This window comes from Aphelocoma coerulescens, chromosome 2 (assembly GCF_041296385.1).
Source record: "Aphelocoma coerulescens isolate FSJ_1873_10779 chromosome 2, UR_Acoe_1.0, whole genome shotgun sequence".
In the NCBI taxonomy this organism is placed as follows: Eukaryota; Metazoa; Chordata; class Aves; order Passeriformes; family Corvidae; genus Aphelocoma; species Aphelocoma coerulescens.
In genome coordinates, this window is record NC_091015.1 from 68,585,758 (window position 1) to 68,605,013 (window position 19,256).

Below are 19,256 nucleotides of genomic sequence, written 5' to 3' on the forward strand. Positions count from 1 at the left end.
CACAAGACCAGGTTGGTCAGAGCCCCATCCAATGTGGCCCTGAATGCTTCCAAGGATGGGACACAGACAATTTCTCTTGGCAACTTGTAGTTGCAGTGCCCCACCAAACTCACCAGGGAAGAATTTCCTCCTAACATCAAATCTAAACCTACTCTCATTTTGTAGCCATTCTCCCTTGTCTTGTCACTACATGCTCTTGCAAACAGTCTCTCCCCATCTTTGTTGCAGGCTCCCTTCAGGTATTGGAAGGCCCCAGTTAGGTCAACCTGAAGCCTTCTCTTCTCCATACTGAACAATCTCAATTCTCTCAACCTTTCCTCAGAAGAGGTGCTTCCTCCCTCTAGTCATCCTGATGGTCCTTCTCTGGACTCACTCCAACAGGTCAATGTCCCTCCTGTGCTGGGGTCCCCAGGCTTGGACGCAACACTGCAGGTGGGATCTCACCAGAGCAGAGTGGGTGAATCACATCCTTCTCCCTGCACCTACACTGCTTTTGATGCAGCCCAGGACACATTTGGCTTTCTGGGCTGCATGTGTATGTTGCCAGCTCATATTCAATATTTCATCCACCAGCACCCCTCAGTCCATCTCAGCAGGGCTGCTCTTGATCTCCTCATCCCTTAGCCTGTGCTGATAGCAGGAGTTGCCCCAAACTGGGTGTAACACCTTGCACTTGGTGTTGTTAAACCTCATGAAATTCCCGTGGGCCCACTTCTCAAACTCATCCAGGTCTCTCTGGATGGCATTGCATCCTTCAGGTGTGACAACTGTACTACTCAGCTGGGTGTCATCTTGAAACTTGCTGAAGGTGCACTCAATTCCTTTGTCTGTACCATCAATGAAGACATTAAATAACACCAGTCCAAATACAGGGCTGTTGTGGTTTGACACTGGCCAAACGCCAGGCACCCACAAAAGTCACTCACTCACCCTCCCCTGCCACAGCTGGGCAGAGGAGAGAAAAAAATTAATGAAGGGTTCATGAGTTGAGATAAGGACCAGGAGAAAACACTCCAAGGATAAAACAGGCTCAACTTAAAGGTACAAAGTGAATTTTATTTCTAACGAAGTCAGAGGAGGATAATAAGAAGTAAAAGAAGCTCTTAAAAACACCTTTTCTTCCCCCTCCCTCCTTCCCACTGACAGTACAGGGAGACAGGGCATGGGGGTTTTTTGGTCAGTTTGTCACCCAAGATCTTCTGCTGCTTCTCAGGGAGAGGAGTCCTTCCCCTATGAGACCATGGGGTCCCTCCCATGGGAGACAGTTCTCTGTGAACTTCTCCAGAGTGTGTCCACTCTCATGAGTAGCAGTCCTCCCAAAACTGCCGCAATGTGAGTCCCTCCCATGGTCAAACAGTCCTCCCAATAATGCTGTGGCATAGGTCACTCTTCACAGGGTGCAGTCCTCCAAGGACAGGCTACTCCAGCTTGGAAGCAGGGGCCCCCTCTCTCTATTCAGGTCTCCCACTGGATCACAGCCTCCTCCAGGCATCCACACACTTCAGCACGGGACAGATCCGCAGGCTGTGGATGGATCTCTGCATCCCCTGTGGATCCCCATGGGCTGCAGGGGGACAGCTGCTTCACCATGGTCATCACCATGGCCTGCAGAGGAATCTCAGCTCCAGCTCCTGGAGTACCTCCTCCTTCTCCTTCTCCACTGACCTTGGTGTCCCCATGTTGTTTCGCTCACATGTTCTCACCTCCTCCTCTTTGACTAGAAAAAAACTGTGTCCCCACTTTGTTTTGATTTTCTTCTTAAATATGTTATCACAGAGGCATTACCAACCTCTCTAACTGGCCTAGGCTTGGCCAGTGGCATGTCCATCTTCAGAGCCATCAGGGATTGGCTCTGCTGGATATGGTGGAAGCTTCTAGCAGCTTCTCACAGAAGCCACCTCCGTACTCCCCCTGCTACCAAAAACCAGGCCATGCAAAACCAACACAAGGCCCCAGAGGGACACCACTTGTCACTGATGTCCATCAAGACTCTGACCACTACCCTCTGGATGTCTCCATCCAAAAAATTTCTTATTCATCTAACAGTCTGCTTTTCAAATCCATCTCTCTCCAATTTGGAGAGAAGGATGTTTGTGGGGGACTGTGTCAAAGGCTTTACAGTAGCCCAGATAAATGATACTTGTAACCTTTTTTCCTGGGTACAGAGAAAAGAGGCTGGAGTTTTCAGTGATGTTTATGCAATTCTATTTTACGTAGTAGCTATGGGAGTGGTTTAAGCAGGGGAAATGCCATGCCCAGAAATGGAAGTGGGGCCATTTTGTCTGGCTCATTTCAGTGAAGGGATCTGTGAACATGACACCCGATGTCTAGCCATTGTTTCCACTCCTGTAAGATGTTTTTGCAGGACAAGGGGCTGAGAAGAGGCAGTGGGGCTGCTGAAGCTCTGAGGCAGCCAAGACCAATGGGGCTGGGGGTGCAGTTTTACAGTTCCCAGTCAGACCATTTCCCCACACCTGGAGCAACAGTGCCAATACTAACCAGCTGAACCAAAAAACAGTCCACCAGGGTAGCACCAAATTCCACAGGTAGAGACATACCCATCACCACCACTGCCACAGAGAGGGAGCAGGAAAGCCACTGTGGCAGGTAAGCAGCTGCTCCAGGCAGCGCCAGCACCCCCTATCTGCCATCGGAATCATCCCGTAAGCCCCTGCCATCCCATTTTTGTTCTGGGGGGCCACAGGGGCTGTCCAGGGGTGGCAGCCATCTTGTCTTTTCTTCCAGGGGGACAACATGATAACTTGCTTGTGTTGGTTAAACCATTCCCTCTTTCTTATATTTTTCTTTTGCTTGCTGTGTTTTTTGCTAATTTATTTTTATTTTTCAGTAAAATTGTTCCTCCAACTTTTTTTATCTCTCATAGTTTTGTTTTTGTTCTTTTTTTTTCCCTACACTCCTGCGAGGGAAGGAAGGAGAGAGGAATTCATGCCACCTTGGCCTTTTCCTCACTAAAAGAGTCACACTCTTCCCTTGTCTACTGATCTAGTCACTCCATCATAGAAGGCCACTAGTTTGGTCAGGCAGGACTTGCACATGGTGAAGTGCTGTTTGTCCTGAATCGCTTCATTGTTTTCCACGTGCCTTAGCATGGCTTCTCGGAGGATCTCTTCCATCGTGTTTCCAGGCACAGAGGTTGAGGTTGGTAGGTCATTAGTTCCCAGGGTCATCTTCTCTACCCTTTTTAAAGATGAGTACAGTGTTTCCCCTTTTTCCAGTCACCTGGGACTTCACCCGACTGCCATGACTTTTCAAATATCATTGAGAGTGGCTTGACAACTACATCAGCCAATTCCCTCAGGACTCTGGGATGCATCTCATCAACTCTGGGCTGCATCTCATTGTCAAGAATATGTCATTCTCATAAGAGTATGCATCCTCAAGAGTATGCATTTGAGAATACTGGAAACACTAAGGAAGCAGATTTGTCAGCAGCCAGAGATCTTATTTCCTGGAAGAGCTCAGCTTGGTTACACTCTGTTTAAGCATCAAAAGCACTCTGTTCACACTTGACATGCTTGGAATGAGTTTAGTAGACTGATTCTTATGGCAAGGGCAGCATTTTTCCCTTGGAAAAAAAAAAAACAACCTGACTTTGACATTAAACCAAAGTACTAGGAAAGGTTTTAATCTAATTTCCTAGTCAATATACCATATCATCCTTATTTCTTTAGATACGTGCTACTTAACATAACAGTCTATCACAGAGAAAATGTGGAGCAATGTTTCCAAGTATGAAGAATGTTTTGTCTTCTGACAAGAGCCATGAAGACAGCAATATTCCTCAGTGAGACCCAGTGAAAAGTGATACATGTGACAGAATAGGAAATCCCAATCTTTGTTATTACTGTCTTTGGAAAGTTAGGAAAAAAAATTGAAAAAATAAGAAGTAAGGAAAGCATTTCACCTACAGTGGTGAAAAGAACACTTACACAAAGACAACAGACTAAAACCCAAGGATAAGGATGATTCAAAGTGAAAGTGTGGTTAGGACAAAGCATCAAAACTCTGAAAGCCTGACTCTCAGTTTGGGAAAGGGAGGAAAAGAAGTAGAACGGAAGGTCTGAGGAAGCTTAGTGCTGAGGTTTCCTTTTAGGTATAGGCTGTTAAAATTTTTGAGATGTTTTGCTAGTCATGCAGAAGCTGCACAGCAGCAGTAGATATTGGCCAGAATAAAAATCCAGACAGCTTCTGTGTTGCTGAAACGTTCCTCAGAACTGTCCCTTATTGGCAAAGTTTCCCTTTCCATCAATTCCCCCATCTTTAAAAGCAGACTCTCCACTGCACCTCAGCTGACTCCCCACTATTCAAATTCCTTCTTTAGTGCTCAAAATTTGGAAAAACTACATATAATTTTACTCAGTTTGGAGTTGAACCTGGTGCAGGCCAACACATAAAATCACCAAACAAAATTCAGCTCTTCCACACCCCACCTATTCCCCCACAAGACAACTCCTGCATCCTTGTATTCAGCGTGTATTTCAGTAGAAGGAAAAAACCAACCAGCCTGGTTCATTGACATCACTAATCTACTGTGACAGCACAAGCCAAGCAGACATTGGAAATATCTGTTCACTCAGAAAGCACTAAAAAAAGGTTATGGAGAGAGGAAGAGAATTTAAGAAAGGAAATTCGGTCAAACGTAGTATTAAGTACTTCTCTTCCTTTTTTGCACAGCACAGTCAAAAGAGTTAACGTATCACTAAAATATGTCTTCTTTTGAATAACAAACACCTTTCTGTCAGCTTCTGGCCTGGAAAACTGGGTTCATTATATGCAAAGCATCTTTCCAGTGACTGGCACCTGCATAATGCATTCCAGCATGTCTGTTTGGTGCAGGGATGACTGTCACTAGTGACTCACATGAAGAAATCCACTGGGACACTGCCAACACTAATACATTAACCCCTGATTAGCAGCAGCATTTCACAGGGTGGCTACATTTGGGTGCTACAGAGCAGTATTGTCTGCTAATAAAATATACCTAGGAACCATATGAAAACACAGATTATGGAGAATTCCAGGAAACAGTGGACCAAATGCTACCTGTTTCACTCTGATTCATCTGCTTTAAAGCTGAAATAACAAAAAATAGGCATAAACTTGGTTTCCCTAACTACATTTGATTAACAGAAGAAAGTTCCCTGAACAGCAGGAATAAACCCTGTTCTGTGCTGTATTCTATGCCATGCAGCATGGACAGTTTAGCTGGTAAAGACAGCATATACTTTGAATCCCAGCTATTTCTGGATACCAGAACAAGTTTGAACTGATATTCCTATGTAAATTAGAACCCTGTATTTCTTTCAATTTATAGAAAAGACTAAAATTATTCAAAACAGAAAACAGGAGCCTTCAGTGTCAGATGTGATCCTTTTGTTACTGTACACAAACCTACAGTGGGCTTTTGTCACATGCATAGAGCATGTCACAGATGCTCTTATTTGACAGCATAATGTAGAATGATGGCATAGACCTGAAAAAAAGGTTGACAAACAATAAAGATATCCACATATTGTATATGTATCAAAACCTTTGTTCACAGGGGCTTGAAGTAGTTTCAATGACATTATTCTTCTTAAAAGCTTTCTCTTTTTTTGCATTATTTTATTCTTTTTCAGTACCAAACCATACTACTAGGTCAGCGCCTTTTCTTTTTTCGGTGAATCTGATGGTGCAAAACTCAGGAAGAACTACAGTGGTGTAAAGGTGTTCCTCTGTTATACAGTAATCAGATGTGAAGCTGAAAGAACCAAAAATCCCTCCTATTCTTGGAGTTAGTGTCCACGAGCAATCACGACATCAGCACTTTCAAATATTAAACCGTGACAAACTTCATGTGAATTTGCGACCTTCACCTGGCTGGTAACTCTCATCAGTCAAGCCCTGGACACAACCTGAATAGCAGTATCACACCCATGAATGCATGCACGTGCCTGTTGGATCTTCAGTTGCACCTATTAGTAGTACCAGAGATAGTCCACCATGTAAGGCATAGAAATGGATCTGAAAATGGTAGCCAAAAAGGACAAAAGTTATCATTGGCTTCTAAAGATTATAGCTGGCTACCACTATAACTATTCCATTTGCCATCCTGCAACTCATTCAGGTATGGGTACCATTTGATATTTTCATTTGTCCTGTTTTTTAGTTTGTCACTGTGTTTATTTAGTATTAATCTTCTAACATGGCTTTTGGGAACTCTGTTTTTCATCTGCCTGTGTGTGCAAAACCTGTAGTAATTTTGGAACATTCAGCCATTTTTAATGCTCTCTAGGGTAAAAGGCTCTAACCCTATTAACTCTGTAGCTTTGGTGAAAAAGGCTCCCTGGTGTAAAAAGAGACAGTTAGTTTAAAATGTTTGATTGAGAGAAAAAATCCTCGATATGAGCCCACATTTTAGTAGACATCAAACAATACACAAAAGAGAGAAGAAACTCAGGTGGCATGTACATCTTCTTAGGTGCACAAGCTCCATTAGTACTTCTAGAAGTGCTCAGAGTCAGCACTGTGTTCTGAATTTATCATTCAAATGTTTATTAAAGTCTGCCTGTAGATATCTTTATTAACCTAAGAGTTGTAAGAATGAAGTGAGGTTTCTTTGAGGAGACCTGTGTTCCATAAAATTATGCTGCTAGTTGCAGCTACAGTCTGATCCCTTAATTCTTCATCAAATTACTCTCACATCTGCTTTTCAAATTTTGCCTGAATTGTTGACAAGCTTTAATTCACTGTATAATTCTTCTGCCCTTTTTTAGCATAATCACAGCAGTAGCTCTTTTCCAGTCTTCCAGAATTTACCTATTAATTTAAGATTTATGAAAGTATTAAAGTTTTTCCTTCAAGAGACTACAAGCTGCATGAAAATCTGAGGCATAAGTTATGCATCATTCCCAAATGCCCATCTTGGACAGGCATTTTGTCTCTTATGGAACTACAAAATCATCAGAACAATGTATGTTATCCTTACAGGCCAAAAAGACATCATCCTTCTCATTTCAATGAGATGTCTGTGTTTTCTTCATCACTGGACCAAGGTTGCTAAAGAAATGTCCATTGTTGAAAATACATCAAATACCCCTACCCCCCAAATAATTATGAACTGTTTATGCCAGTACAATTAGTCCTGCCAATTATAAATTCTTCCCCTCTGCCTCAAATCTGCTCCCCACTTGCTTTGTATTCTTGGTAGATTATTCATAGTCTGCCTCTTATCCAAACTAAAATGCTGCATTTCCTGATGCAGTATTCTGAAAGGGAGGCACTGACATAACTAGCACAAACTCTCCATCCCTCTCAGTCAACCTGTGACAAGAGGGGGATGAGCTCAAGAAAAACACATTTGTTAACACTGACTAAAGTGCAATAGGTTGCAGCACAGCATGAAAGTTTTGCACAGTGCTAACTTCACTGTCCCAATCTGTAAATGTGCTCCTTGTGTTTTCTTGCACTTTAAGGGCATGCTGCTACCATATGTGTAAGAGCACCGTGTGTTCCCTGAAGGCAGCTGCTTCTTGTTTAAAAAATTTTGCCCAAATTTACTCAACTACTGGTAGTACAGAATTAAAAGAAAATATCCATACATAGAAAAGTTCACAATAGGTGTTTTCTGGTTGCCTTTTCCAAAACCCAGGTCTTGCTTTTTTATAGAAAGAAAAGTCTGTGATATTGTCTGCAACAGAAAGCAAAAGGAGCTTGGTCACAACTAACTGTTGCTTGCAGCAACCTTTCTGTTTAAGCATTCTTTTATAGTGTGTCTGTGACACTGGTTACCTACTGAATTGGAACAAAACAACAAAATATGGAGATCATCTACTTTATTGCATAGCCCAGCACACTTACTGCATAATCTTGGAAAAGATGCCAGGAAAAAAGCAACAGGAATATTCTTTTTCCCTGTGTCTTCTTTCTTTAGTTCCTAGGTGTGATAAAATTGAGATCTAGACCAAATACTGTAAATTCAATTCTGATTTTATTTGTAACATGAATGTTCTACCTCAACCCACAATCAGTCACAGAAATTAAAGATGGAAGAAAAATATTTTCTTTAAAGCACATAATTTCTATGCCATTGCTTACACTATGCTATGTAGATATCAAATGAAACGGATTTATGAAAGGCAAAGTTCCTTTGCTTATTCCCCTGCATCACTTTCTGTGTTCCACCTGATAATAAAAGATGTTGTGGAGAAAATTTAAGACAATACTTTCTGGCTGATCCAGGAAATTGTGCAAAAGATAAAAACTGTTGACAGGATTGTAATATTATCTGTATATTACTAATTCCAGAGCTGTAAGAATTTGCCTTTCAGTTTGGACTACCTGCCATGAAAAGAGAGAAAACACAAAGACAAAAAATTTGCTTATTCCCCCTTTTAAGTTTTATAGCCAGCGTGCTATAAATCTTTCCTAAAGCTACAGTTCCTGGAGTTTAGTGACTGCATAAAAACCTTTACAGTAGGGTTTATTCAACAACAACAAAAAAATCTAGTCTTTGTAGTGTCAAAGGAAATTTGCAAACCTGCCCTAAATGCTCTGCAAATTGAAGTAGGGAAATGGCAATCAAATAAATAACAATAACAGAAAAAAAAAATCACTGATTTGAGTACAATTTTATTATTGAAATTCTCCAGGCTGGCAATACCTGTAAATAAGTCTTTCAGCTTTCTTCTATGCAAGCACATGACAAATAGTCTTTACCTCCTTCCTTCATATTTGTGACCAAGCCACAGTCCAATCCTGCTTCTCCTGATGGTGAGACATAGCCACAAGCTCTGGTGTGGGCTGTGCAGCTCCTCATCGATCTCACCTTCATGGACCGAATGCCATGCTGGCTGGTGTTAGTGACAGGCTTCAATGTGCTGGCCAACATCCTCTCCCAAGCAAACCAGCCTATCCTTCCACTCTGGTTTTCTCTCTTTCATGGGGATCCACTGCTTTATTCTTCATACAGACATATGTACACAAAATGGGTGTTTCATCTCAGACACCAATTCAGCTTCCAGGGTTATCAGACGATCAGTCACCAGCAACACCAGCTGATCTGCTACTACTACCTGAGAACCTGAAGAACAACCAGTTCAAACCAAATGACAGAGACCAGTGAATGCATTTAGTGCTGGCAGAGCCCTCAACAATCTAAGTAAAGGGCAGGGGAAAATACCCATTTTCAAGCAGTCTCCTACACAAAGGAGGACTTAGCTAACTTTGGATGACTACAGACTTTTCTTGAAAGTACACTTATGTGCTGTAACAGCAGAAGTGCAGTTTAGATGTCTTGTTCTTTACTGTGAGCATCCAAGAATCATTGCTGATTTGCATACAATGAAACAATGTTTTACTAGCAGTTCTATAGTGGGACTTATCCTTTTCTCAGGGCAGGAAGTGGAAAAGCTGGGGAGACAACGGAAGTCAGGAAAGGAATAGAAAAGAAATGTCCAGATTCTGATACTTAAGTATAATTACATGTATTATTACAAGTATGCAATTATCTTCTTAGGAGCAAAAATCCTTGTGTTCACATTAAGTACCATCAATTAGTTTAAGTTAGCATTACATTTTGGAGATTGGTCTTCTGAGTCACTGGTCTTATTGGAAACAAATAATAGTAAGGTTATGGGAACACGGGACTTTGTTCAGAATTTTTCTACTTCAGTTTGCATCTGCTGCATACTTTTATCCCTTACTGTCTAAAAAGGTTTTGTGAAATATAAAGGTTCTGATATGAGAGACATAATGTACAAATTAATAAAAATGAAAATTTACTCAAAGAGTAGCTTGATTTAAAAAAAAAAATCTTGTCTGTTGCAAGTATCTTTCTGGTTATTCTGAATTGAGTTCCTAATTCTTTCCAGTATTCTTAAAGTCTTCTAATTCTCACTCAAGCCTCAGAATCTCCATGCATGTTTTCTAGCAAAAAAAGGGCATACTAATTATGTCTGTGAGCAGTCTCATGAGCTATTTCTGAAATCTGGGCACTAGAAATATGAGTGTAAAGACCTCATCTGGAAATTTTTATGCCATTACTCAAGAACAGCTGAACTTGGAAAATTTCAGGTTTAGGCAATGATCTGGGCCTGCTCTGTTTCTCATTCACCTTATTTCCTTGACTGCTTGGCAAACTGGAGGGTTTGGTAGCAATTTACATGACTAGATGGACTTTGCAAGGTTCTGAAGAGGGACATTAGGCATGACAAATGGCCAGCACTCTCACCACTGTCACTAAGGGTCGAAGCAATCCATTGGCTGGACACCCTGTCTGCACCTCTTCTGTGAAAGCCTTTTATCTGCTCTGTTCCCAGAGACAATTTACCAGCAAGCCATAAAAAGATACTGGCAGGCTTCAGTCAAGATCTTGAAGGAAAAATCTCCCTATGTCTCCTACCATAGAACTAGCTCCATTATACCATAATAAGACATCAGAAATTATCTCCTAGAATAATACTTATATCTCAGCTGACTCTTTCACTAGAATAGGAGAAATACAGAGAGAAAGAAAAATGATCAAAACAAACAGAAAATATAAACCAAATGAGCTACAGTGTAATGGATCTCCAAACAGAGAGGAAGTATGTCCTCTTATTTCCTCTTCATTGAAGCAGATCACACTTAACTGCTGAAATGTTACACAAATGAAAAATTCAGCCTTGAAATACCTCTTTGGCTTTTCCTTTCCCTATCAATACATCATGTCACAGCCTGCAAAGGTAGAGAGGTCATACTGGGATTCACTCTCTTAACTTTGTTGGTAACACTCTGTGGGGAAGGAGATTTTTGTTTAGTTTTTATTTTATGCTAAGTTGCAGTGGAGACAATGTCTGTGCTGCTGTTTCAGAAGCTGCCACAGGCATTACACCTCCAGTCCAGTGTGTTTCCAGAAGCATACATCTTGTTTCCCTCCTCTCTTGTTTTCCTCCTCCTCCCAAACAACAAACACTGTGTTGTGAAGGTACAAAGCAAAAGATCTGAGTTAGTACATTATTATGCTGTGGACAATCTTTCAGTGCTGGCAGACAAACCAGGGCATTTGGGAGCCCAGCAGTAAGTACTGTTTTGTCTTGAGACATCCAGTGAATTTGCAGTCTGAAACATTTTTCGGAGGTATGCAAGTTTTTTTTACTTCTTTAATGCTGGATGCCTTCATATGTATTGCTTGCATAATGGATGAGATTAAGTTTCTGGGTCCTATTAATGCTTCACCTGCATGCCACTAGTTATGTGCAGCTGGGTAAAATGGTTAACCCCTCTGCATTTATCAGTACACCAGTACCTTTGCTCAGCACATCCAGTGGGCCATTTTCTATTTTCCCCTATTGTGCATAACCTGATACAACCAGAAAACTCTGTGGCTAAAACAAAGAAACAAACAAACAAAGTTATATATGGCTTAAGAGCACAATGTGTATCTTGATCTTCCCTCTCCCCTTTCTTTCTGACCAATATAATTGAAAGCATTATTTTATTCTTTTTTTCTCTATTTGCATAAAAAACCACAGAACAATAGAACAGCCCAGACTAGAAAATTCCAGGTTAGTTTTGAGCCTAGTACCTTGAAAGACCATCTGGATCAGGCTTTTTTTCTAAGTAACTCATGGACATTATAGCTTAATCATTACTTAGTTCTTCAGAATGGGGATATGAATTTTAGGTCATGCTGCAAGCTTAATAAAAGAAACCTTAAATTTTTACTTATAATGAGCTGAGAGAGGCTGAAAGATCTACTGAACCCACTTTTTCCTGCACCCTCCCTGCTTGTACACCATACTGCTTGCTGCTCACAGAGAATTGCTAAAATTTCATTTTCTACTAAAATCTACTCTACCACTGACAGATGACACATTTTCAATGCAAAATATATCTACAGAGCAGATATCCTTGTTTAGAATAAAGTTTGTAACAGTTCATTAGTCTTTTTAATTGAAATTATGTAATATTTAAGCTCTTCGCTTTCTCGGTATTATTGTAAATTGTGGTTACTGTGACTCTCCAGCTATATAAATACAGGATGAGGCTAGGGAGTAGTTTTGCCAAAAAAAAGCAGACAGGGTTTACAGTGGAACGGAAGTCCAACATGAATTAACACTCTTAGATTTTCACCAAGTTTCCTTCCAGAGACTGGAATTATAAACCAGTGTTACAACTGAGATATTTCTGGTCTATTTCACCTAAAATAGCACCTACTTTGGGAAAACACATTTTTAAGGAATATGTATAAGAAGTGAAGAAATCCAGAGCAGGACACTCAAAGGCCTAATGAAGTGGCACATACACAAAACCAAAAAATAAAAGAATATGAAGACAAAAGAAGAAAAATCACAGGATCTGTGAGTGCTTCTGAGGGGGAAGGGAATAAGCCTCATTCAAAATCATGACAATGGGCCAACAAATAACAGTCCTGAATCAATTTTTTTAATAGTATTCAGAGACTAGTATTATTAACCAAGAATAGACACCTAACCCCAGTTAGGAACTATACAGAATGACAACCCCTATTCTACATACCTTGCTTCTAGTTATAATCTGACAGGAGGGGTATGGGTTAGGAGAGAAAGTTATGCATGTGTATTGTACTTAAATGCTCAGCTCATTTTCAACAAACCTAGTCAACATGTTTCCACTATATAAAAGTGTCTTGGTCTGAAAGACAGGTGTCTGCTAAGGAAGGCAGAAGCCCCCCTTGGAATGGCAAATGTAACCCTCTTCCCTCCGAGTTATTATAATTTTGAAATCAAGGGCTTTTAGGCAAAGATGTGGAAATAGGAATACCAGTTCTTTACTATTATATATCTGTATGTGTATAACCAGTCAAACAAACAACAATAACTATGGCAGTAACAGCAAACAATCACAAACCCAGTCCCAGCCTTCTCAGCTGTCAGGCCCTTTCCCCTCGGGTGCAGTTCCGCTCGCAGCCGGCAGGGGTGTTGGCGGCTCCCGGTGATCAGGGCAGATGCAATGGTTCTCCCTGCGGCTACAGGGGTTGCTCCGGAGTGAGCTCAGGGAGCACGTGGCACTGGTGCCCTGGGATCCCAGGAAGGGATGGAACAAAAAAGCTTCACAAACCCCTGGGCAGCCGATCCCGGTGTCTGGCCGGACCTCCGGGAACAACAGGCTGGAATGGCAGGCTGGAACAGCAGGCTGGAGCGGCAGGGACGAGCACAAATCCTGGGCGGCAGACGAGGTGTATCCAAACAGGGAACCCCCGAGGTCTGGGTAGGCAGGGTGAGCATGGCTACAATGTAGCGAAGGCTCGAATCAGCGGCGGGGCAGGGCGGCCACAGCCTGGCTCCCAGTGGGGCAGGGAAGGTGGGCTTTGGGGTCCTGGGGCTTCTCCAGCAGAAGGAAAAGCAGCGGAAGAAAGCAGCCTCCCTCTCTGTCCGAACGCTGGAGACCAACTGCCCACACACCCAGGTGAAACTAAAGAGTAGCCAGGTGTGCCCCATCCCATGGCCAGCTCTTTGTTTTTTCTTAAGTACCCAGCCATTTGGTCCCCTAGCAACACGAATGGGGAAAATTCCTTTAACAGAAAAAAAAAACCAAGGGAGCTCCTAAAACCCCAATAAAAAGTATACATAACACCAGCTCTGCCACTAAAGGAGCAACTAATTTTCAGAGTGGTCTGAGAGAGATCCAGATTCCTTTTTGTAAAATGCAGTTGTGTGTCAGTCCCCAATCAACTTGTTCGATGAGATTTTAAAAGGGCTTACAATGGTTCATGTACTCTGAGTCAGATGCAGAGGAGAAATACCGACAAGATATTCTCAAGAGGTCCAAACAATGCAAAAGTATACTGGGAAACTAGAAAAATAAGAGAAGTTTGGCAGAAGATTTAGTACAACATCCAATCAACATAAAACACTTCTCATTAACTTGGCCCATTCAACTTATCAAACTTTAAACCCATTTGATATTAAGTTACTCAAAGTATTCCAAGAAGAATGAATTAGAAGAAAGAGAAATAAAGACAGAAAATATATAGAAAAGCACACATATAGCTACCAACTCCTGGGTTCCAGCGATGTTCAGATACAAACTCCAAGAGGAAGGTAGGGCCTAGACAAACGTGATGCCCTTGCGCTCAACCCCTTGCCCTTCCTAGGCCCTTCCTCCAGGTGGGACTTCCACTCATTTGGCCACTCAGAAGCTGGGTTAGGGGAGAGTGGAGCACCACCTCCAGTGTTTCATGATTGGTAGACCCTATGGTGCTGGGATATGGGGTCTAGGTCTGGGGGATGGTGGGCAGTTTGCTGCCTCACAAGGTCAACCTACCTGCCCTTCCTCCAGATAGAGAAGATTACTTTTCCTCCTCAGTGGTTCTACTGTCCTCATTTGTCCCACCTCTCACAAACTGTACTGCTAAAAATTTATCAACTGCATTACAGTTACTCCCTTCCTTATTTTTGTTCATTTCCTTTTGGACAACTGGTAAATGACACTGGAAATTACCATTTTCTGTCCCTTCTCCTGATTTTCTGCAAACCCACCAACCCAAAATGAAACCTGTGTAGAAAGTTCAGATGCTGTGATGGAATATGCCCATGGATATTCAGGCATTTCAGCAGAATTCTGCTTTCAAATTTGAGCTGTCCCAAATGGTAATCACAACACAGAGACATTCTGGCATAAAAATGTAGATAGTACTACATGTGGTTTACTTACAAGACAAATGAAAAAAGATATTTTTTCAGTAACAGTTATGACAGCTTTTTTCAAGCTGTTTTTCCTAGCAAGATTTATGCACATGCATCAACTTACATGCAAATTTTTAGAGAGGCAATGAAAACTAGTAGATTTGTCAACCTGTGGTCATGTTTTCTGTTTGATAGTTAGATTTGGAATCACTATTTTATCAGCATTTCTGCCTAGACTTGGGGAACAGAAGGCCAAAAATCTCCTGTGAATAAGGAATCAACTTCCACAGCTTTCTAAAGGAAGCACAGCTTTCTGAAGAAAATGAACTATTAGAGTTGGAATTAGCCCAGTTTGCTCATCTGAGCCCGAACAAACTCTTTCTGCTATCTCACCAGGCTCTTATGAAGTACAGAATCAACCTCAAACCTGAAGAGTTGCATTGAGGGGGGCAGATTTCTACCTACCCCTGTGTCTTGGTTCGAAAGACAGGTGTCTGCTAAGGAAGGCAGAAGCTTGCCTTGGAATGGCAGATGTAACCTCTTTCCCTCCGAGTTATTATAATTTTGAAATCAAGGGCTTTTAGGCAAAGATGTGGGAAATAGGAATAACAGTTCTTTACTGTTATATCTATAACCAGTCAAACAAACAACAATAACTATGGCAGTAACAGCAAACAATCACAAACCCAGTCCCAGCCTTCTTGGCTGTCGGGCCCTTTTCCTCCCCTCGGGTGCAGTTCCGCTCGCAGCCGGCAGGGGCGCTGGCGGCTCCCAGTGAGCAGGGCAGGTGCGATGGTTCCCCCGCGGCTGCAGGGGGCGCTCTGGAGCGAGCTCGGGGAGCACGTGGCACTGGTGCCCTGGGATCCCGGGAGGGATGGAACAAAGGTTTCACAAACCCCTGGACAGCTGGCCCCGGTGTCCGGCTGGACCTTTGGGAACAGCAGGCTGGAACGGCAGGCTGGAACGGCAGGTTGGAGCAGCAGGCTGGAACGGCAGGGATGAGCACAAATCCCGGGTGGCAGACGTGATGTATCCAAGCGGGGAACCCCCCGGAGGTCTAGGCAGGCAGGGCGAGCACGGCTACAACGCAGTGAAGGTTCGAATCAGCGGCGGGGCAGGGCAGCCACAGCCCGGCCTCCAGTGGGGCAGGGAAGGTGGGCCAGGGGTTCTGGGATCTTTCTCCGCAGAAAGAAAAACGGCCAAAAAGAACCAGCAGCTTCTCTCCCCATAAAAGAGCCAGCAGCCTCTCTCTCCGAATGCCGAGAGTGAACTGACCCCAAACCCAGGTGAAACAAAGGAGTAGCCAGGCCCACCCCACCTTCAGTGGGCAGCTCTTTTGTCTTTCCTTAAGCACCCAGCGATTTGTCGTCTTAGTAACAGAATGGGGGAAAATTCCTTTAACAGAAAAAAAAACCACCTAGACCTCTTAAAACCCCAACACCCTGTTCCAAGGTGTAGCATTTGATGACATTCAGGAAGCTTTATTTGTTTCTAATACCCCTCTGTACTCAGCAGCCTGAACAAATTGGACAGCATTAGGATGCATCTCTGTATGCATTTATCTTCCAGCAGGTACTTATTACTCACCAAAAACATTGTCAAACTTAAGTGAAGATCCAACTGATATAAACAAATCAAGATATTCAAGAGATAAGGCTGAGTCTGAGTTATTTTCTAGTGCATTTTGCCCACAGAACACCTTTAAGATAGTCAAAATATAATTATTTTGTTAGTACTAAGATGTCCTTGTAGAGCTTAAATCAAAGAATACTGAGCAAGATGGATTTAGCTGGAACAAGGCCCAAGAAATACTGACGCTCAGAAGCTTTCCTCTAAATAGTTGCTCTTTCTGGAATGTGAATTTAATCTATCTCCATCTTTTACAATCATGCATACCAATTAAATAGAAGGGATTCCGAACTGTGCATGTCACCTGATGCACATCTCTGCGACCACAATATCAAAGCCTCTGCTCTTCTGCATCTCCCTGGAATTAGGGTTGTAACTTCCAGCAGAAAAGCAGAGATTATCACACTCAGTAGGAAAACTATCAGGCCTCTGATTTACCAGTGCCTCACTGCCTTGCTTTCAGAGTTTTCAAGTATGTACTCCTGTTGGTATGTATACTTGAAAAAAAAAAGAATTATGGAATGTAAGAAAGTCTTTTCTCACTTTCTGGGTTTAAGACAATTTAAAAAGGTGGACACTCTAAAAGGAGTTACCTCCCCATAGTTTTAACCCATCCCTTTCCACCAATAAGGAGAAATTAAATACGAGTAGACATGAGTGAAAAAATAAGTTTTCTGACAAGCAAAACAGCAACGGGAAAAAAAAACCATCAGTAAATAATCACTAGATTATTTAGCAAACCTGCTAAATCTCACAAACTCTCTGAGAATAAAGAGACACCCAAAATGGCACAAATACCCTTTCCAAGATGGTGCCCACCACAGGCGACCACAGTAGGGAGAAAAAGGGAAAATGGCATCTGACTCTCCCCCCAGGATAGTGCCTTCCATGCGTTGGCACAGTCTGGGAGAAAAAGGGACAGGATGGTGGCAAACCTTCCTGGGAAGGTAGGAGCTTACAAAGCAGTTCTAGTGGCAGATGGGAACTGCCAGCGTGTGTGGGGTCAGTGCCGCCACCCTTCACTTCCTCCTGCCACCTGCTGGACCCTGACAGGGTTGGTGCTGCTGTTTTCGAGCCACAGGTGTGTCGGAGTGGGGAAAGAACCAGTCTGTCAGCACGCTGCCCCAAAATTCCAGTTATGGCTGTGGCACTGGGTCTTAAAGAGACAGTATCAATGTTTGTGTGAGGGCACAGATAGATATGAAATACAATAATATTTTGGGTTACCCATGACACTCACTTATATCAATGTTAAATAGAAATATAATGCAAGACAGGTGGGGTGATCATGAAATTAGATTGAAGGATTCTTGCAGGTCTTGTTTGAAGACAATGAATGTGAGCACAGTGACATATTATGGAAGTAAGATCCCAGGATTTTGTAGCTATCAGATATAATACTTACTGTGGTGACTCAAGACTAAAAATAATTCAAGTTTTACCATGATAAAAAGTCACTAATATCATTGTAAGCTCCTGAAAATGCCCTTTTCCTCCTTCCTCCTTCCTCCTTCTTATAATTTGTTATAAAATAACAACAAGTGTCTGGAAGCCTTCCCTGGGATATCATACAAACCTTATAGAAGTCTTTGGCATTCCACACAAGTGGAATGGAAGATGTTATAAAGTTTTCTGAGATTAAACTAGTTACAAGCAAACATATAACATGGAGTCTATTTAAAGTAGCCTCTGCTCTGCAACATTGCTTAATGTTTAGAGAAGCATGAGGAAGGGAGGGCAATGAAACAGCCTTATGCAACAAAAGAGATGAAGGACAGTAGGAAGGACAATAACAGACACAGGGGCAGGAGGGTCTACCAACCAGAAGAAAAATGCTAATGCAGTGCTTTCATGCTCTCTCTATATTGGGTTAGCAGACCCAATCTGCAAGCCATCACTGCCCATACCTATTTGATAGAAGTGATGTGAAAAAACCCTAATCTATGACTTTTTATCTCCTCCTTTCATCCTCAAAGACATCTTCGTATGCTCTTTAAAGATGCCTGTGGTTCACTAGCAGTTTAAGGAAAACCAAAGTGTTTTCTTAATTATTCCCAAGCATTCACTTAGTCTGCAAGCTGTGGCTGTGGAATGGTGTCTTTCAGCTCCCAGACTTCTGGCCACACTTTGGTTACATCTTTGCCATACTAGACAAAGTCATGTTAAGACCCCAGTAAGCAACAGTGCAAAGTACAGTGTTTATATAGTGACAGATGTTGCTCTGGAGCACTCTCCAAGTATATCCAGAAACAAGACTAACACACTGACTTATTTCTCTGCTAGAGATTGCTCTTTTAGTCTCTTAGACACAGAGAAAACAATCAAGAGGATAGAAGCCACCAAAGGAAAGGAGGTTTAGATCAAATTCTTTAAAACAAAATGTGGAATAGACCATTTCACTACCTGCAAAGGTCACTGACTGGGATCAGGATGTGAGGAACATATCAAGGCATGAAGGCAAGAGCAATTATTCTTGTTCAAACATGGGCAATTTCATTCTGTCTGTCTCTCATCACCCTCTGGTGAGCCCAGCACTTGTACTTGCAGCTCAAGTTCTTTCTGCAGGGCAGGACACGCACTGCAGAACCTCACAAGCATCTTCATATCACATTAAAAGTCCATGTCATGGCTCAGTATTCTTCCCGCAACAGACAATTGTTGAGTTACATTCTCATCAGGCTTCTGTGCTAACTTATCATAATTCTCATTTCGCTGCTTTAATATTGTGCCAGCAAGACAGCTGCATAAGAACTGATTCATTTCTTTTCATACCTTAACTTCCAATAATAACAAGATATCACACAAATGCCACTGAATTTAACATCAAAAAAATCCTGTCATATCACTTAGGAGGGGAAATTGGATCACGGAAGACCCTTTGTGTGGCCAAGGTAATCCGTTTGAACTTTGGCAGAAGACAGAAAAAGATGTCCACACTGCCAGCATATAAGATAGCATCCCCCTCATGTAGGACCATGC